The sequence below is a fragment of the Carassius gibelio genome, chromosome B16, assembly GCF_023724105.1.
Source record: "Carassius gibelio isolate Cgi1373 ecotype wild population from Czech Republic chromosome B16, carGib1.2-hapl.c, whole genome shotgun sequence".
Lineage (NCBI taxonomy): Eukaryota > Metazoa > Chordata > Actinopteri > Cypriniformes > Cyprinidae > Carassius > Carassius gibelio.
The window spans coordinates 5,507,464-5,529,334 of NC_068411.1; the positions used below are offsets into that span (position 1 = coordinate 5,507,464).

At 35.9% G+C, this 21,871-nt stretch overlaps 1 long non-coding RNA gene across 1 annotated transcript; it reads right to left on the reverse strand.

The window, feature by feature from the left end:
• Nucleotides 1–702: 702 nt before the first annotated feature.
• LOC127974877 (uncharacterized) lies at nucleotides 703–21,450 on the reverse strand. The gene is made up of 4 exons (XR_008157398.1): nucleotides 21,223–21,450; nucleotides 13,382–13,496; nucleotides 2,804–2,946; nucleotides 703–1,196 (listed from the first exon to the last, which is right to left on the reverse strand). It is a non-coding gene; the product is annotated as an uncharacterized LOC127974877 (long non-coding RNA).
• Between the last annotated feature and the right edge of the window lie 421 nt (nucleotides 21,451–21,871).

Below are 21,871 nucleotides of genomic sequence, written 5' to 3' on the forward strand. Positions count from 1 at the left end.
AATATTTCTCTATATTTTTTTGGTGTATCAATATGATGACAGATTTTTATTACATTGTTACTACAGTATGATAAGCAATTAAAATCATATAACCAACTTTTATTTTTTTATGCAGCAAATGTTGATGCAGAAATAAATCAGAATGCCAAAAGCTCTTTGTGTGTGTGTGTGTGTGTGTGTGTGTGCATCTCAGGAGGGCAGCAGTCTGTGTCTGTAATAGGAAATCACCTGCAGCAGGAGAAAATCAGAGAGGATGTGCCCTGCACACGAAACGCTTGATGCTGCTTTAACCTTTTCCTAAAGCCTGAATTTGCTGCTGATTAAACGGCGTCAGTGGAAAAGAGAACAATCGAAAATACTTTACAATATATGAAGTCCTCAGTAGGGACTCAAAACCATTGGCAATAAATGAGCGCTTAAAAACGATTAAACAATTAGGAGTTTTAATTATAGTGTTAGAGACAGCAAAATAAAACGGCCTACTTAAAAGTTTTAACCAAGCCTGTAAAAAATAAATAAATAAATAAATATAATAAATGTTTGTCGGAGATGCTGTCTATTTTTCTAGAACATAATTGATAATTTTGCATATTATCATGATGCAAATTATTGTTTGCTTCAGTCCAACCTCAACATCCACTAATACTAATAAAACTATAACACTTAGGAATGAATGGAAACAATTTTGCTGCTGCATGTTATTTATTTGATTTTTTTTTAACAAAGTTTATTTTCACACTGAACGTTTCCAGAATTCAGAAGCAAAAACAATATTTGTTTTTATATTTTAAATTAACAAATATAACGTTTGCCCTAAAATGGTGAATAAGGGTAATAGAAGGGTAATAAGGCAGGACTTTCTGATGAGACTGATCTAGAAGGTTCCTCTTGAATCTGATCTCTCTCTCCTTAGATATGAAATCAGTGGGGAAATAGATTTTTTGGGCCAGATCTTCTAATCATGTTTAATTGAACCAATAATAATAATAATAATAATAAATAAATAAAAATCAGTGTAGTTTTTCCTAGAACTCACAACAAGAATTGAAGAATTGGCCATCAAATTAACATCCAAGCCAAGAGGGAAACTTTGGTTTAGTTCTGACGAAGCATGAGGTCACTTCAGTCTCTCTGTTGCTGGCTGGGATGAGGTTCAGGTGGATCCAGGCCGAGGTAGCCGTCGCTCATCAGTACAACTAGAGGAGGAGTCACACATTAAGACTGTAGATACTACACAAAACATCACGGACTGTGTGGTGTGTGGTGTGGCTGTGTAATGTGTGACCCTGGGGCTCAAAAGCAGTTTGAAGTAGCACAGGTAGCAATAGCCAACAATAATCCAATAATATGAGTCAAAATGATCTATTTTTCTTTAAGTCTAAAATCATTAGTGTATTAAATAAATATCATTTTCCAAGAAGATATTTTGTAAATTTCCTACTGCAAAATGTAATTTTTGATTAGTAATAAGCATTGCTAAGAACTTCATCTGGAGAGCTTTAAATGCGATTTTCTAAATATTAGACTTTTTTTTTTTTGCATCCTCAGAATCTAGATCCTCAAATAGTTGTATCTCCACCAAATGTCGTTTTATCCTAAAAATCATAAATCAATGGAAAGCTTATTTATTCATCTTAATAAATCATCTCCTTACTATTATCAATGTAACAACCGTTTGCTACTTAATATATTTTTGCTACTTTGAGATAAGTAATTAAAGGAGAAACTGATACATGAATCCAATAAATGGATCAGAAATTTATAAGGTTACACAAGATTTCTATTTTGCAAAAAAAAAAAAGTCCTTTTGAACTTTCTATTCAGAAAAGAATCCTGATTTCAATGCGTCATTGTCTCCACAAAAATATAAGAAGCTCCACTGATAATAATAAGAACCATTATTAATAATTTAGCATTAATAACAGATACAAAAGAGCACCAAATCAACATCAGATCAGCTGACACTGAAAACTGGAGTAATGACTATAGTAATGTAAATCAGCTTTGCATCTCAGGAATAAATTACATGTTAAAATATATTCATTTAGCATTTTAACAGTATTTCTTAACATTACAGTTTTTACTGTATTTTTGAATACAGATAAAGTAATTCAGCCTTGGTGAGTATAAAAAAAGTCCTTAATTACTCCAAACCTTTGATTGGTTGTGCATATTTTGTAATAATGTAATAAGCCATAAACACAGCCATTTAACAACTGTACTAGAGTAAAACATAAAAATATGTCAAAACATCCAGAGCAAACAAATAGGCGCCGTTTGCTTGCCGTGCTTCTGTTAGCATTAGAGACATGAGATGGAAGGAAAAAAACGGTGTAGATCACCCCGCCACAGCTATTTATGCAAGGATTACGCTTCCTTAGTGAACGAGACGAGGACGCGGCGGCGCATGTGCTTATTTAATTAGCAGGGCCGAGAGGAAGGGGGGTCGCTGGAATACTGATGGGGACGGGCGCTGGGCTCGGACGCTCGCATTACCGCTGCAATTAGCACTTAGATTGGAGCTCTAAACCCTCTCATTTGGGAGGTAATTGGAGATCTTGGTGCTACCTGAGACCACAGTGACTGTCTGCCACTTCCGTCGAATCACGCGCTCGTGCCCGCTGCCCAACGCGTGGGGGACTGGAAATTATTTGAATGTTTATGTTGTAAAGAGGTGATTCATCCACACAACTGCAGTCTCCAAAAAAAGTATATTTTGATCGACGGTGTCGAGAAATGCAGCAGGGGCCAATACATCAGACGTCTTTACAAACCGAGTGATGATGATGATAAGATGACGCACCTGAGAGATCTGATTGGGCTGCAGGACATCCTTCATCATCCTGTTGTCCTCTTTTCCCGTAACAGGCAGCCATTAGCTCTGGAAGCCCCTCGATTGGGCCTTGATAGCCACCTCCGCCCCTCGCACCTTTGGCGCTCCTCCTCCTGTCAAGGAAAAGAGACGGTCACGTGACGCTGCCTTCAATCCTGCAAGGGCTGGCTGAGCTCCCGTTTCCTGCTGTCTCTGCCTGGCCTGATCCCTCTCTTACCATTTTTATTGTGTTTCCACCGAATTACACTCGCCGCGGGACACGGGCGCAGTGAAATGTCTTATGGGCGAGAGAAAATCCAACGCCAGTGCTGTTAGTGTGTGCATGTGTGAGGAGCGGTTTGGAGCGGGGTGGGGGAGGCGTCCCCGCTGATAAGTGATGCTGATGGTGTTTGCGGAGTTAGATAAGAGATGGCGGCGGGATTAGCCGCTAAGACATGTTCCACTGTCATAATCAGCGAGCCACAGGTGAGGAGCTCTGCACCCCTTTAACACCGCCAACAGGAAGTGAACACTTGCCTCTCTCTGTGACAACGTGTTAGGATGCTTCAGGCTCGGGCGAGCGGAAAACACATGGGCGGAGGACAAGAGAAAGCATGAGGTCGCCTGTATGATACAAAATAAGGACAAACATTGCCTGCCACAACCTATGATCATTTATAGTGGTATATATTATATGCACTTGTATGATTTTAGTCAAACTACCAATTCTTCTATAATCATTTAAAATGTGATTCTATATACAAACCCTATATGTGACCCTCGGGCACAAAAGCAGTCGTAATTTATAACAATAGAACAATACATTGTATGGGTCTGAAGGAGTGGATGCTGAGTTGCCATATCCTTCATACTGATATTATATTATATTATTACATGATTTCTTGTTTGACTATTAATCAAGTTATAGCAAGAGTGAAATGTGTTACCTTATGTCTGCTGTATTTCTTTTCCTCAAGATTAATGTCCACATATTATGTGTGTGTATCCAATCGTAATGATAAGACACTCGCCAGTGCTAGAAAGCCTTGAATTTTAGATAAGTTCTCTGTGTATGTGTGTTAGTATCTGTCTGTACAGGGAGAAGCTCAGACAGTCCCAGGACAAACGATCAACTGCCAGTGTCCAGCGTATCAGATCTACGTCTTTGGAGAGTTTTATCTAGGTTTTGGAACCAATCAGAATTTTGTTGACTCATGTATTGACGCAATTAGTATCCTCTGTCAGGGTATAACTGTGGTTGATTTTGTATTGTACTGGGGGCGGCCTGCGAACTCCTTCAAGAGTGTTGAAGCTGACTTCTGCGTGATGAGATTGCAAACTATTTTCTTCAAGTAAAATTAATATTATTAATTGAACTCATCTCTGAGTCCTGGTCTTCATTGCGACATATCTGGTCCTTGGGTTTTAACTGTAAATTCCCCTAAAGGTCAAAATGATCAGTTTTTCTTTTATGCCAAAAATCATTAGGACATTAAGTAAACATCATGTTCCATGATATTTTGTACATTTCCTACTGTAAGTATATAACAACTTAGTTTTTGATTAGTGATATTAATTCATTTGGACAGTTTTAAAGGGATAGTTCACCCAAATAGCAAAATTATGTCATTAATAACGGACAGTATACCGTACACACAGATTCAATGGAGGGACTGAGAGCTCTCGGACTAAATCTAAAATATCTTAAACTGTGTTCTGAAGATGAACAGAGGTCTTACGGGTTTGGAACGACATGAGAGTACATTATTAATGGCATAGTTTTGCTATTTGGGTGACGTAACCCTTTAAGTTAATTTTTTTTATTTTTGCACCAAAAAAAGGACCCTTTTGACTGGTTTTATGGTCCAGGGTCACATATCTAGACCCTGACTGGAGCCAGTAGAATGATTGGGGCTTTTCAGTTTAAAATGGTGCCGCAGAATGGCATTTTTTGCATAGTTCATAATTTACATTTACACGAACGGACTGACAAGAATGTGAAAAATACAAATAAATGATATATATATATAATAACAAAAACAATTACAATTATTCATGTGATATAAAATGTATGTGTATGTTTGGGGTCATACCTTGAAAAAATTAGTACAATTTCTTAATTTAAATTTTATTTACTTAAAATTATTATTATTAAAATATTATGCTGTTGTTGATACTTTTCTACCAGACACACACACACACACACACATATATATATATATATATATATATATATATATATATATATATATATATATATATATATATATATATATATATATATATATATATACCAAAAATGATAATTATATATATATATATATTTCTATATAAAATAACTTCCAATTATATATATTTTTTTCTGAAATAAATGCATTTTTTTTCTATTCATCAAATCATACTAAAGAAAATATATCACGGTTTCCACAAAAATACTAAGCAGCACCAAATAACATTTCCAAAAATTCATTATTAACTGGTACACTGGTACACTTTAAAATATATCAAAATAAATACGAAAAATAATTTATATTATAATATATCTTGTAGTCATGTTAATTTATATAACATGAATAATTGTAATGGTTTTAGTAATAAATGTTTTCGTCTATTTGTAAATTATGACCTATGCCAAAAATGGTATCGAGTGCCAAACTACAGCAAGATGTTGAACTGAGCGGGCCCAATCATTCTACTGGCCCCAGGAGGGTGTCAGGTTAGACATACAGCAGGTATCTCCATTTGATAAGATTGAGCAGCAAACATTAAATCTGTGAGCAGAACAATGGAAGACCACCCAGATGCTGTGGTCACAGCTGTCCTCAGGTGGTCAGCACCTCTGGGACACCCTGGAGACGTGACCCTGTGCCGACACAGGCAAGGAACGCCATTGAAACATTTTATACAAATCAAGGCATTTGATATTATCTTTATGTACATATATCAATACTTTTATATAAACTACATAATGCCGGTATTGAGTATAAACACTCACCGGATGAAATCAGACCATTAGGAATATCAGCAAATACTATTGGTATATCTTTATTTAAATGCCAGCCCGTCTTCTGTATTTCCGCACCCTCTCTATGGTTCTGTCATTCTCTTCCTCTAAGGTTAAAGTTTGCTGAGCTCAGCTGCGCTAACAAACTTAATTAATCAAAACATCATTTCCTCTGTAACTATGAGTAAAAAGCACATGAAGAGCACCGGAAAGCCCTGCAAGTTAATCAAAATGCTAATGCAGTACAAATTAAAGTTGTGATTAACATTTCACAGTAGCTGCTTGAGTAAATTGAGGAGAGCAATAAGATGATAAGACAAACCTTTCTGGACGGACAGAGAGAGGCAGACCAAATAATGTTCATTCAGATAGAGAAAATAAAGCTAGCTTAATAATTAACAGAGGACTGAAAATAAACAAGGACGGGTGACTAGTCATCCAGACTAGTGCATTTATCTGCCCGATTATTTCATTTATTATTCAAGACAGTGTTCTAATTCGATTTTGATAAGGTAATTTAAGGTCATCTTAATTATTGATATTAATAATTACTGTTTCATTTGTAGTTATTAAATGACTAACAGGCAAAAAAAAAAAAAAAAAAAAAAAAAAAACCCTGGTAGAAGATACTGTGAGAAATCTCTGCTTCTTTGAAGGCCAGATGTTTAGTTCTGACCGTAACCAGTCTATTGGTGCAGAGCTTCAACAAGAAATGAAAGTAGTTTTTTCTGAAACTATTATCAATTATTTTGTTTGAAAATATTCACAGCTCCTTTAATGATGCTTTAATGATCTCTGTTTGCATCTGAAATATTTCTAACTTTAAAAGATGATACAATATGAAATATTTGAGAACTACAAAACTGGCAAAAAAACAAAACTTTCAAATCAAAAGAAATTTGATTCTGGATTTAAAGTTTGTAGATAAAAGGTGTTTATGCAATGTACACTATCATTATTTGGAGTAAGAGTTTAATAATAATAATAATAATAATAATAATAATAATAATAATAATAATAATAATACCTTCATTCAATGTGGATGCATTTCTATTTTAAAAGCATGCCTGTCTTTTGAAATTTTCAATATAAAATAAATAAACAACAACAAAAAAATAATGGTAAATAAATTTCTAAGGTTGAAGACTGAAGAACATTTAAGACTGGAGTAATGATTCTGAAAATTCATCTGTGCCATCACAGGAATAAATTACATTTCAAAATATATTCAAAAACAAAACACTTATCTGTAATTGTAATAGGGTCATTCTGTGTCCATGTCAACTAACATTTTTAATTTTGCTAATATTGCAGGTATGTCTATGCATATTGTTTTGATAGAGAGAAACAAAACGGATTTCTAGTTTCAACATTACTTATTCTTCACATATTCTAGTTTAAATAAAATAAGTATCGGCGGTATATAAAAGCGACCATCCAAAATGGGTATTTTCAAACAATCTGAACCTCATTGACATCCCAATATCTCTGGGACTGAAGAATGTGAAAATGGAGATTCCAAATTAAAAGTTTATTAAGAACTATAATCTAAAACCATATAGAAATATATTTAATACTTCTTGAGTTATAGGCACACAAACTTTTGAAAAAGAATACCTATGTGATAATTGTGGAGATAGTTGCATAATTGCTTTAGGAGGTGGATGCTGCAGACTTTGCTCGGGCATTTTCAAATGAACATAACATTTTAGATGCTGTGAAAAAAAAAAATCGCATTACTTTTTTGATGCACTTGAAGGAATTTACTCCCATTATTCACATTAACCCTTTTTCACACAAATAAAAAAACACCTCAAGCGAGCGTAAACACATTTTTGCCAATTAAGGCATTTTTATTTGAAATTCAGCATTTCCATTATTCGTTTCTAATGCGATACTTCAAAATGCGCATAAAAGCAGGGCGATGGAAACCCAGCTATTTTTATCACCCTGTAATTTGGCTCTGAATCTCAGGTGAAAATTGCCATTTTGACCCCCTTCTACCTGATAGTAGATTAATCAGTAAATATTACTCCATGACATTAAATATTTGGGCTATCATGACTATACATGCTTATCTTAATTCAGAAAAAACAACAACAAGCAAACAAATAAATAAAAAAACATTAGCAAAATCAAAATTTTGAGCTGGGGAAATTTCTGACATTTGGTTGATTTGACATGGAATGACCCAATAATATTTAATAATTTATTAAATAAATGCCTTACATAAGAGATAAAAGAGCCTTTTGAATGGTGGTGTAACTTCCTGTAATAACTCACACAGTGAAATGCTGAAATTCATGGCAAGAGCAGAGAGAGCACAAATAAATATTCAAATGTAATCATCCTGGCTGGGCATCATAGGAAGGGTTAATACTCTGACATCACTGAGGATGAGCTCAGCTGTGTGAGAGACCGACTGCTCTGAATGCATGCGGCTGCCAGCAACACTGCCACAGCGGGAACCCAGAAAAGTAACCACATCAAGTAGAAGCATAGCCAATCACTCCCAGACACACACACACACACACACACACACACATGAGCCATTGGCAGAGCCGGACCGCCAGCGTGGACAATCTGTCCAGTCTCCGGCCGAAGAAAATCAAGAGTGCGGTCTCAGGCATAGCCAATTGCAAACAGATCCGAAGGTGTGCCATCAGGCATGAACAATCAACATCAGGCTGCTTGGCCAGCTCAGCTCAGGCAGTGCAGGCTTCTTTATGACTGCCCTTGAGGCAACTGTTTTATGACATTCCAAACGACCTGACAGCAGAATATCCATAAATCATATCCACACTTGAGCCACTTTTTCCTCAGTGTTGCACTGTGAGTCTGTTTCCACAGGTCAGAATAACACACCACTGCCAAGCACCATTAGGATGCCGTCTCACAGACTGTTAGCTTTTGCACACACATACTGTACACACAAAAACAACTTTTTGGTGAATACATCTTTTAGAAGGAATCTTGTTTTGATATCATTTCCTGCTCCAACACTGTATTTGATATTATTAAATATTAACATGAAATATTATTACATTTTAAAAGAATGGTTTTCTGTTTGGATGTATACTTTATTGCAGTGAGGTTAAAGCTGACTTTTCAGCATAATTACTTCAGTCTTCAGAGCCACATGAATTTTCTAAATTGCAATTAGCTGCTCATAAAACATTTCTTGATTATCACTGTAATCATATTTTTGTGGAAACAATGATTCTTTGATTAATAGACATTTAAAAAATTAAAATCTATTTCAGTATTCAAACAATAAATTTGAGCTTTCTTCTAATTTTGCACTTTATAAATATACACAAATAATCTACTTTATTCTGTTAAAGACTGAACAATGGTATCACAAATTTAAACTGTTAGGATATTTTGACATTTACCTAACGTTTTTTTCCAAAGCGACTTACAATAGCTATATATGTCAGAGGTCGCACACCTCTGGAGCAACTAGGGGTTAAGTGTCTTGCTCAGGGACACACTGTTGTCTCACAGTGGATTCGAACCCGGATCTCTCACACCGGAGGCATGTGTCTTATCCACTGCACCAACACCACCCCTATTTCCACCCCTATTTCCACCCCTATTTCCACGACTTCCTGTTGTAAATGTCCTAGACTACAATAAATAATGGTCATAATGCGCAAAATCCAGCACTGCATCTCCAAAAAACATCTCCAAACACAGAGGGTATTTCAGTGAGAATCAGGAAGCAATGACTGCTAAACGTAACTATTAAAACATCTTGAAAACAAGGAAAGTGATGAATGTAAACGGAGAGGTTTGACTCTTTACAACCGGGTGACTTTTACAGAGAGAGAAACATTACAGTCCCTTGAGCTAAGAAGCCTGTTTGCTCTTCTGTGAGTTTCCAGGCTGCCTTACAAAACCTGGCTTAAAAATAAATACATCAAATCAATAAAAAGAGAGGTCCACCTTAGAAAAGAATTAATCTGAAAAAAAGTCTAGTAAATTACATTTACTGTTATAATGTATTTATTTATATGATAAGAGTACTTTCTTTCGGAAATGTGTCTTGCGTCTTGTCATGTTCACTGCTAAACATCAATACAACAACGAATAAGAAGCCAGAACGACAACATTTTATATAAAAGTTAAATAGTTTAAATCTAGTTTAAAACTCGTATTTTAATGTTTTTTTTCTAACATATAAAAAAATATTGATTTATTAATGACTAATGATTAACTTATTTTCATACATTAGAAAAAAAAGTACTGTCTTGCAATAATTTAACAACAGAGTGGAATGGTTGAGCTTGATGAATGCAGTCAACTCTAGAATTTTGTCCAAAATATTTGTAATAATTAAAAAAAATTATAAATTTTTTTAATGATTTAATATATATATTTTTTATCCCAGCTATGCTATAGAAAAGGTCCGAATAATGTCACTTCTTGAGTGCCATAAACTTAATTCATTTCATTTCATTTTTATTTTATTTTTATAAAAAAAAAAGTATTTTAAAGAACATTCATTCTGTAATTCTGTTATTTGTTTTATGCATTTTATTTAAAGCATGTGTTGAGAGCTACTGGACACAGACAAACTACATTTACATAAAAATAATAAACAAAATGTATGTATGTATATATAATAACCTACAATGAACTGAATATCAGTTTAACACTTCATAGCTTTGATGTATGATTTTAATTGCTGGATAAACTGAGAAGGTCAAGACCATTGTGTTGGGACGGGGGGAGCTCGTGTAGCTGTGAGGGCCGGCCTTGACTTGGTGTCTCATTATGAACCCTTCCACGGTAATTAGAGGACAATAAGGGTGAATGAGGGGCTGATGGGGGAGGCGTCACGCGGAGGGGTCATTTGTTGCTATTGAAAGACTGGTTAGAGTGAAAATAGGGGGTCCTGCCCACCTCATGTCATGCTTTTGTTAAGCAACCAGTGTGAGCGGTAGACAGCTCGCTGTAATGACGGAGTGGTAAGTGGATAATCAAGCGGGAAACATATAACTGTGAGGATCAGTGATTTATCCCTGCTGCCTCAGGCATCATTACCACATTAACGTGTGCTCTTTTCCTATTACTGACACACAAACACGCCGGCATTAAAATTCACAGGCATGACTCAAAACCTTCTCCCATCTCTCAGTCCTTCTGTATTTTGACCAGTTCAGCAGATGAAGCATTTGTGGCGATGTCTTTAACATCAGGAAATCTGAGATGTTCTGGACTAGTTTGTTTGCCCAGGTCACACGGCGGTCACAGTCTCTGATGGCTTCTTTTCTTTTTCATTCTTTCAGAAAGGTTATAGTTAATCTCAGGAATGATTGTTTGTAAAATGCTTTATTGCTGCTTGTGCAATTATAACAAAAGTGCAACTTTTATATACTAAATTAACCGATAATAGGACTTATCTTTTATCTGGGTTTGTAAGATGGTATCTTCAAGAAATAGTACATGGCATCACAGGTTAAAAACCTGTAGCATTATCCACAGAGAGCAGAACGTTATAGAAGGAAGATAAGCAACGTGTTCTGCTATGTTGGACTGGAAGCCACAATTAACAGAAAAACGATATTAAACAAAACCGCAAATTTAGACTGTTTTTCATTTAATTGTAATTTTTTTCAAACAACTTCACATTGACCACCCCTTACATTCACCTCGGGAAAGTTTACTATTAGCATTTTATTCTCTAAAAAAAAACTTTTTGGTCACACTTTATTTTAGGGTCCCATTCTCACTATTAACTATCCATTAACTATGACTTTTGCCTCAATTGACTCCTTATTTGCTGCTTATTAATAGTTTATAAGGTAGTTGTTAAGTTTAGGGTATTGGGTAGGATTACGGATGTCATCCATTATATGTACTTTATAAGCACTAATAAACAGCCAATATGTTAATAATAGACATGCTAATAAGCAACTAGTTATTAGTCTGAATTGGACCCTATACTAAAGTGTTACCAACTTTTTTGTAAAACTTTTTAAATAGCATCACTATATTTTATACTGTTTCTATATAAAATAACTTCCAATTTTATATATATATATATATATATTGGAAGTTGCAATGGGCTTTTATGAAGAAACATTTTATTAAGCAAAAAAAAATATATATATATATATAATCTTATGACTAATTGAATAAATGATTTAATCATGTTAAATAATACCCAAACATCAACAACAGATCTGAGTGGAAAACTTTACTTCAGTGTATACAATTAAAAGTTGCGTAAAATAATAAAACTATTATTTTAAATTAAAAATTAATAATTTTCATTTATTTGAAAATAAATAACAAAGCTTAAACTTTGGACAAAAATGCTGCTCATTCGACATATAAAAATTATATAAATTGCTTCATTTATTTAATTGAGTTTGTTGGTGTCTGGATAAATAAAGGTTCAAAATAAATGAAAATCTGCAATCATTCTCATTCACCATTCAAAAATCTAGTAAGATTTATTTTAGGTTTTTGAATGAAGCCTGCATTAATTTGAGTAGACATACATATGAAGTTATTGCGGTGATGATAAAGCTGAATATTCAGCATCATTCCTCCAGTTTCAGAAATCATTCTGCTCAAGAAACATCTTCAGGTTGAAAACAGGGGTGCTGTTTAATATTTAAAAAAAAAAAAAAAAAAAAAAAAAAAAAAAGTGTTCATAAAGAATAGAGATAGTTTATTTGAATGCACTGAATTTGATGAAATTATTTATAACAACATACAGGTTCTTTAATGTGTGCTGAATAAATATATTCCTCTCTTTCAAAACAATCTTAGAGACTCCACATTTTTTAGGTCTGGGCAGGACTATTTTTTTTTTTCACTTAATTTACACAATAATTTTCTTCCTGACCCGACCGTTCCTGCTAAATTTAAAACCCCAAAAATTTCAACCCTGTTATCAATATTTGGTGTCATGTCTAAAATTATACATTGAATGTAATATATAAATATCAATAACATCCAAAACCAAAAAATAAATAAATAAAATAAAATATTAAATAAATTGACAGAATGGCTTACTGGATTTCAGATCTCACCTAATTTGGTATTTCGAGTAAGATTTGTGGAATTTATATTTTAAGCACATCCCCATTACTTTTATATATTCGAGTTTCTCTGTCTCTGATCTCACACGCTCTATAAGAAGTGTTCAAGAACATGTTTTAACAATATTCTCGGAGAGTTTCCATCAGGTCCGCAGTGCCTCTATGAGACAGATGTCATGTCGTGAGGACGTCAGTGAAGTGTGAAAAGCCTTTATGTCTCAATTATGGCCGCGATCAGTGAGAGCGGGGCCAAGAGGGGCGGCACTCTAATGAGGCGAACGTAAAGAGCTGCTAATTTTCACACCAACCCTAGGGGTGCAATTATGTGTGTGTGTGAGTGCTGAGCTGTATCCAAACTGGACTCGTGGAGTAATCATTAACGGTGTCAGGATGTTGGCCAGTGAAGGTGGTGATGCATTGGTGTTTAAAGTGCACCGTCCCTGAACGCATCAGTGGTCAGAAGATGAGAGGAAAGAGTGGATCCTTTCAAAACGAATGTTTGCTCACCGACAGGATGGCCAGCAGCTCTTGGACGGGCAGCTCTGGCTTCATGTGGCTGGTCTGGTGTTTCAGGGAATAGTAGGATCCGGTCGTACCTCAGCGGCTCGATGGTGTGCTCGTCCTGAACAAAACAAGACGGTCACTGATTAACACACCAGAGGTCAAAATACAGCTGGACAGCGGCAGGTCAAAGATGAAATTCCTTGGCGGTCCTCCAGAAAAAAAAAGAGTTTATTTACACAGCTTCTGAAACAAAACAAACTATTTCTCATCTTTGCTAACTAGGTGAAATTCAGGAAAAAAAAATGCTTGGTATATAATGCTATACATTTATACAGTTGGGTGTACATACAACAACACAACACCTCCAGAAAAGCATCGCTGTGATGCAAAATCATTTCCAGATTTGCTGGAGAGCAAAAATCACTTCCATGCTCTGCAAAGCTCTAAGAGCAACCACATGAGATCCACACACAACTATGCACTTCATTAACTCAAACATTTCTCCTGCTGTATGAGCAAGAAAAAAAAAGACTGATGTATTCTCTAGAAACTGCTCATTTGTTTCAGCACACGAGCACTGGATATTGTACATGATCTGTGTGTGTTAATAATTCGCAAAAACACATCATGGAGACATGTAAATAAAGAGGTTCATGTAAATAATGATCAGATGTCCATGCATACACACTCACGCTGCTATTCTTTAATGCCTCGTGTAAGGAAGGATCCTTTGCAGAGCAGCTTTTGGCTCGATGTGAGCATCTCCAAGCAGTTAACAGGTGGAGAGAAGTGTCATGAAGATCAGGAGGCCTGATGTGTGTGTGTGTGTGTGTGTGTGTGTGTGTGTGTGAGAAGGACATGTCTTTGACTAAAAGGCCTCATGTCTACAGACGCTTTCTGAATTTGTCAAAGCTTCACATTATTTCACAGTTCAAAAGCTGCTCTTAAGAGATAGCTAGTTTACACCCTTAAACTAGCAAACCCAGTAAACTAGTGTGTTTCACACCCTCTCTCTAATCCTTACAATCAAACACGCTAATCATGATATGTATGGAAGCCCGTTTCTGCCACTGAATTAAAAATAAAACAAGGTATTTGCGGTAATTCTGCCTGAGAATAAAGTCGCAATTCTGACTGTCTTTTTTTCCGCATAATTGCAAGTTCATATCTCGCAATTCTGACTTTTTTCTCAGAATTCTGCAATTCCGAAAAAAAGGAGTAAAAAGTCGCAATTACCTTGTTTTATTTTTCATTCATTTCTTCAGAAAGATATGCAGAGCTGTAGGTGCTACACACCATAGATTTAAACATGTAAAAATCCAATCCAATTTGCAAAATATGGCTTTTCGTTAAAATACAAACAGACAATATGCATATTGCTGATGAAATGAAAGTGAAAAGCAAGTATCGGTGAAACATTCATGAAAATTACATTAATAATCAGCCTGACTGTAGTGCTGAGGGTAAACATAAAAACAAACAAACATCATGACTCGGTTAAAGAAAACCACTGGTTGCCATAATTTAACACTGATTAAAGAATAATATTTATAATATATTGATTTAAATCATATTTTTATTTGTTATTAAACACATTATGCATATTATAATATAGTATGCATTAGCAGACCATTTTATAATAAATATAAATAAGTAAACAAGAATTTGTTGGTGTCTGGATAAATAGAGGTTACAAATAAATGAAAATCTGCATTCATTCCCATTCACCATTCAAAAATCTAGTAAGATTTATTTTAGGTTTTTGAATGAAGCCTGCATTAATTTGAGTAGACATACATACGAATTTATTGCGGTGATGATAAAGCTGAATATTCAGCATCATTCCTCCAGTTTCAGAAATCATTCTGCTCAAGAAACATCTTCAGGTTGAAAACAGGGGTGCTGCTTAATATAAAAAAAAAAAAAAAAAAAAAAATAAGGGTTCATAATGATTTTAAATTTAAGATCTTGTTTCCAGAATCTCACATTTAAATTTCTGCTACTGAAAGAAAGAGAGATACGCTAACAAATAAAAATGTAGGCTAACAAAATAGTGTTATTTTACGTCATGTCATGAGTCTTGAATTTATATGAATTATCTTGAAACACAAGATTTGTAACACAGAAGGCAAAAAAAGTGCCAGGGAAATAAAAATGGTGTAGGCCTCAAAAAGTTTATGCCTATTCGTCTTGTCAGGATGCAAATCGTAGAACATTTACAACATAATAGGAAAAAGTGTCGCAGAGAGAAAAATAAAAAAAAACAACATCTGTCATTTGAAATTGGAGGTTAAGCAAAACCGAGTTGAACATCCATCAAGGACAGAGCATCCACACTTTTCTCCATCCTTATTTTTCTCTGACACTCATGGACAACCTGCTGTTCTGTCTGAGGGCCGTGTATTTACCTCCGGTACAGCCTGCTCTGATCATCGTTCTGAACAGACACCGCAAATAAAACACATGAGGCTGAAAGCATGCGTGCAGCACGTGCAAAACACTCCGAGTGTGTGCTGTACCAGTGGTCAATAAGAATAAAAGCAGATATGCTGTTCTAAACGGACGTCGGGAACAGGATATTGTTAGATTGTTAGGGATATTTAATCCCATGGTGCAAAAAATCTGGTTGGGTTGTGGGAATGCAAACTTCTACGGTAATGCATATTAACAAGATAAACAGATGTTGTTACAGTTAAGCATTTTTAACAAGTTTAGACATGAATGCTGATTTCAGATTTGTTCAATCATAAATATATTTTTAGAAAACGTGGAAAAATTTGTAACTTTGTAAGGTGTGCAACAGTTTACTGGGACAGAAACCATCGTACTCAGTTTAAAATACCGTATTTTCTGGACTATAAGTCGCTCTTTTTTTCATAGTTTGGCTGGTCCTGCGACTTATAGCCAGGTGCGACTTATTTATCAAAATTAATTTAACATGAACCAAGAGAAATGAACCAATAGAAATGAACCAATAGAAAACATTACCATCTACAGCTGCGAGAGGGCGCTCTATGCTGCCAGAGATGCTGCTCAGTGCTCCTGTAGCCTACCACCGAGCAGCATAGAGCGCCCTCTGGCGGCTGTAGACGGTAATGTTTTCTCTTGGTTCTTGGTTCTAAATAAATGCGACTTATAGTCCGGTGCGACTTATATATGTTTTTTCATCATCATGACATATTTTTGGACTGATGCGACTTATACTCAGGTGCGACTTATAGTCTCAAAAATACGGTATTAATATGTAGCTTGTATGAGTAGATACAAGTACAAATGTGACCCTGGAACAAAACCGTCAAAATTAGATGTTTCTTTCACGCCACAAATCCTTAGAATATCGTAAAGATCATGATCCATGTTGATATTTGTAAATTTTCTAACGCAAATATATCAGAACTAGTTTTTGATTAGTAATATGCATTGCTAAGAACTTCATTTGGAGATCGTTAAAGACGATTGTCTCAATATTTAGATTTTTGCACCCTCAGAAAACAACAACAACAACAACAACAACAACAAAAAATGATTTATGCAGCTCTCTGTGCATAAATCTCAATTTGATTTTTTTTTACCCTGATGAGCAGTCAAGGGTCACAAATAGTGTTTAAACTGTCAAATGACTGTCAAAGAGAACTTACAACACTTTTTAGGAAATTTAACTCTTTAGTTTTACAAGATCTCTTCATGAGACCTCTTTGATTGTGAATGTCAGTACTGAATGATATTAAGGCATTATAAATAGCATCATTCGACACCGCAGGGATGTGTTTCTTTCAGCCTGTGTTGTGTGTGTGTGTCGTAGCGAACACCTATACGGCTGATTAAATCGCTGCCATTAGTGTTAGCATCATTTAGCTCCTGTCTCAGGGAGTCTGATGTGAGGTCTTTATGAGATCTCTGGGGATCCTGTCCGCTTGTGGAGCCGCTCGGCTCCAGTCAATCACGGCTGATGTCAAGGATACTGTGCCACAGAGCCACAGAGATTGATGGAGATGTGCCAAATGGAACCAGCGTGCCCTGTTATTAACACACAACCTTACTGGAAACATGCTGTTGTTACATTAAGAAAAGAACAAAACCTATGAGTTGCCTACTAACTAAAATGCTCTCCATGGACATCAACCTTCCCATATTATCATTACCCAACGACACACTATTCTAATAGCAGGGCTTTTGCATGCGTTCCTTAAACACCTCTGAAATGAAGACTCTTTAAAGACCCTTTTACAGCCAAGAAAAGACCATTTAAGAAACAAATGCAAGGGAACACAATTCATCTGTATGTTCTCTAGGCGTAAATGTCTAAAAAGCGCAAATTTTTACAGGAATGTATTATACATGACCATATTCTACATCCCTTAATCAATATCTAAATTTAACAACTACCATACTAACTATTAATATGCAGTAACTAGGTTTATTGAGGCAAAAGTTGTAGTTAATAGTGATAACTGGACCTAAAAAATTAAGTGTGACCCCACTCAGTTATATATGGAACACTTCAGAGTTTGAAAATACAACTTCCTACTGAACTTCATAGTTTTGTTTATTTTTTTTTCAAAATAAATGATAATAATATTATTAATAATAAAGAAGACTTCAAGGTTTGAATAACTGCTTCCATACACAGCTATATTTATTCACCTTCTGATCTCACTGCAAAAAGTGATGTTTGTCAGTATTTGTCTTATTTTCCAGTGAGATCTGAATATGAACAAAATAAAGCAAGTTAATAATTAAAACAGGGACAAATATCTGCCCATAGGCTCAGAAAAAATATACGGTAACAATTTATTTGAAGAGGGCATGACTTCCCCTTAAATTGTGGAAAAGTGAAGTTAAGGCTTGTATAAGGCCAGCAAAAACTATATATGTATAAAACAAACAAAAACAACAACAACAAAACAGATCTAGTCTTGAAACTAAACTCCAATGTGAACATCTGTTCAGTATTTCGCAGTAGAGCTGGTGGTAATATATAATTGACATAATCTTAAAGGAACGGTAGCATGAGAGTTCGTTTAATTGTAAGGTCAGGAAGAAGGGTGTAAAAATGGACGTTAAAAAACTCAGTTACGACTGTTGGTTAAGATTATAAGTGGACTTCAGGGGAAGAACTATAAATGAAGACGTGTAGAATCCGGCCCATATAAAGAGCTTGATTACCTCAGTCATTCGAGTCGTTGAGGACCCAGCGAGTGTTTCTGGGCTGTGGGTGTTTGCAGTAAGGAGAGGGCACAGACAGGTCTTTATGTTTAATGTGGCCTGACAGGCGTGCAAATGTCAGTGGAATGTTCTGGAATCATCTTCTCCTATTCATGGCAGATGTCTGCGCTGCCCTATATGACCCTGCGAGGCTGGTGTGTGTGTGATCTTTTAGCCCTTGTTTTGTGACGGAGGTGTAAACTGTCGGGCTGGACTGTGGCCACAGTGGCCAGCGATGATGTTGCCATGGAAACACAGAAAGTAATGAGCCCCGTGAAAGCGGTTGAAGATGTTGTTCTGTCTTCTGCTGCAGTCCGGTCACTGCGGCTTCACCCAACAGCTCCGATCTCCCACTAGGCCAATTAATAAAACAAGTCGTAATTCGAATTTAGCTTGAGTTCACGTTGTTTGTTTGTTTGAGTTGTTGAGCCAGACTATTTTCTATTTGTTTATCTGAAGAGCAATATACTCCAACCTCTAGACATCAAAACACATACATTATGTGCATGTGGTAATGCTTTTCTTAAAAAAAAAAAGAAAAAAAAAAGAAAAAAGAAGAAAAAAAAGAAAGGGATATATTTATTATATAAAATATTTATTATTATTTTTTTTTATTTTTTTTTTGTATATCTTCATATCGGCAATCATCCACCCAGGTGCACATACGTAAATGTATATTAGGGGTGCTCCGATCAGGATCTTTCAGGATGGTCACTGAAAAAAAAAGAAGAAGAAAAAAAGAAAGAAAGCAGTATCTGCCGAACTGATCACTGATCCAGATCTTTTAAAAGCCTTCTTTTATCATGTCGAATTATTTATAATGATGATCCATGATCCAAGCTCTTTGGTCATTTTCTCAGGACCTGAATTTCATTTTTGAAAATGACTTCCTCTCTTAGGGGACTCTTGTGAGAGGATTTAAGGGGTGGAGGGGGCCATTTTTTCATGCACTGTATTTTTGTTTTTACAATCGTGTAATTGTTGCACAATAGCTTACACAGCGCAAGCCTGATTTTGTGAGCTGTGTGTGAGATGAGGTGTGTGTGTAGTCCATGTGTGGTACAGAAGCAGCACACACTGTACTTTCAGTCACACAGGAGTCTGTTCTTGATCTATGGCTGTTTACCACAAACACAACATTTATCCATTATTTTGATTTTAAATCCAAACATTGTTACTTAAAATGCTTTTTTCAATTTTTTTTTTTTCTGTTACTTGTTACTTTAATTCAGCGCATGCAGCACTGCAAAAGATAGACTTGGTGCTGAAACGATCTCTGCACTGCTTCTAAACACACTGCCAGACCACAACCGTGTGTGCAGTGAGAACGCTTTAATCCATTAACATGAGCACAGAACAATACACACCACACACACGCACTACAAACAGAGTAATGTGAACCTGGCGTTATTATGTGTGTGCGCTGCGAGTGTGCTTGAGCGCACGGTCTTCAGGAAGATGCGCAAGCATTGAATGCTTTAAACAATGGCAAGAATTAATAAGAAAAAATGCAATTTATAAACTTTAGTGATGATGCGACACTGCCTCGACAGTGTAGAATATCCCTGTGTCGACTGTGCAGCGTGCAGCTCACTGATAGTGCAGACATGATGTGATTTGAAGCCAATCGCATTGAAAGAGAAAGAGAGAGCGTGCAGTGATTCATTCACACCGTTTGTGAAATTATGTCTGACAGAAACTTTTTCTAATGACTTTATCAGTTATTTAATGAAGAAATATGAATTGTACCTGATCTAAAACATTATAATTATTTGACCTGTGCCGGACAGAGACTGAGACGGTGTCGCTGCATGTCGAGTCAAACCTCTCACAGCAGCATCATTAGCTTGAGATCGGTTTTATGAGATCGGCCTTTATAGAGACCACCGATCAATCAACCCAAAGCGATTATCGGCCGATTGTGATCGGTAGACAGTCAATTGGAACACCCACTTTTGAAAAAAATCCAATTAGAACGGATATTGAATATCATGCAATATATTCGAATATCTATGTGCCCGCCCCCCGCACATTAAAAACAAAAAACTAAAACAAACACACACACACACACACCGTAGCCTAATGGAGATTCAATCACAAATGTATTAACAGTAAGTCATAAACAGGACTATCTGGATTTTTTTTTTTAACTTAATGTTTGATCTAGATAACTGTAGATTGAAAAAAAAACTATTAAGAATAACTTTTTTTTCAGATTTTTTATTTATTTTTTTGTTGTCGTTTTGGATGGTACCTTGAGGTCTTACTTTTGTGGTTATAAAAGTGGTGATTTATTACATTTATATACTGTGCTTTTAAGAATTTTGGAATATGCACAATTTAATACTGACCTAGACTAGTAAAAGTCAGTTTTGTCTTTTGTTAGTTTATGACTCCTACTGCAGTCTCTAGACATTTAAATTAATACTCAAACTTCTGATAATCGACCAAGTCAGCTTGATTATTGGCTGCCAGCACTCAGCATAAAATATCTTCATAAACACCACATGAGACATGGCCTTTCTCTGATCTCAGCATCACGCTGGTATCCTGCTTTCTACGTATCATCAGACCACTACTAAGGATCCTAGCCATACGACGTCACTGATGAGACTCAAAACTACGCTTATGTGCAGTACCTGGGGTTCATGACCAGCCTGAGGAAGAAGGACATCCAGGTGATGTAATCCATGGCGTCTTGTTTTGAGGTGACTGTGCCTGCTGCGATTTCTGCATTCAAGCAGTCGGAGAACACACTCAGAAGACTGCAGATACACAGGAACGACACCGCTTCTGTCATTATCAGTATTAACATAAAACAGAGAGATTTACTGCTTTATACACACCTAGACTCCACAGGGAACGGCTTCTTCTAGAAGTCCTTCTTTAGGATAATAGCCTTGCCCTGATCATCGAACTGCGGCCGTCCTGCTCAACCCATCATCTGAAGAACATCTGGAATGGAAATGATAGAGATCAATGACATCGGACAGTCAGCGAAAACACACACACACACACACAACGTAAAAACAGATGTTACCTGTTACGGGGTAATCCAAGTTCCGGTGAGTCTTTCTGTCAGAGTATTCTGTGCTCTTCATGATCTCCAGGTGAGCAGGGAAGTCTGCACCCCATGCTAGCGTGCTAGTTGCAATTAACACCTTAGAGAGAAGTCAAAGGAATGCGTAGGGGGTCATTTCAATGTAACTTCACCATATTTTGTTCGTAGGGCTGTAGCTGTTTTACAGTTTTTCTCATGATGTAAGATGAGGATTAGTATCTTTCAAA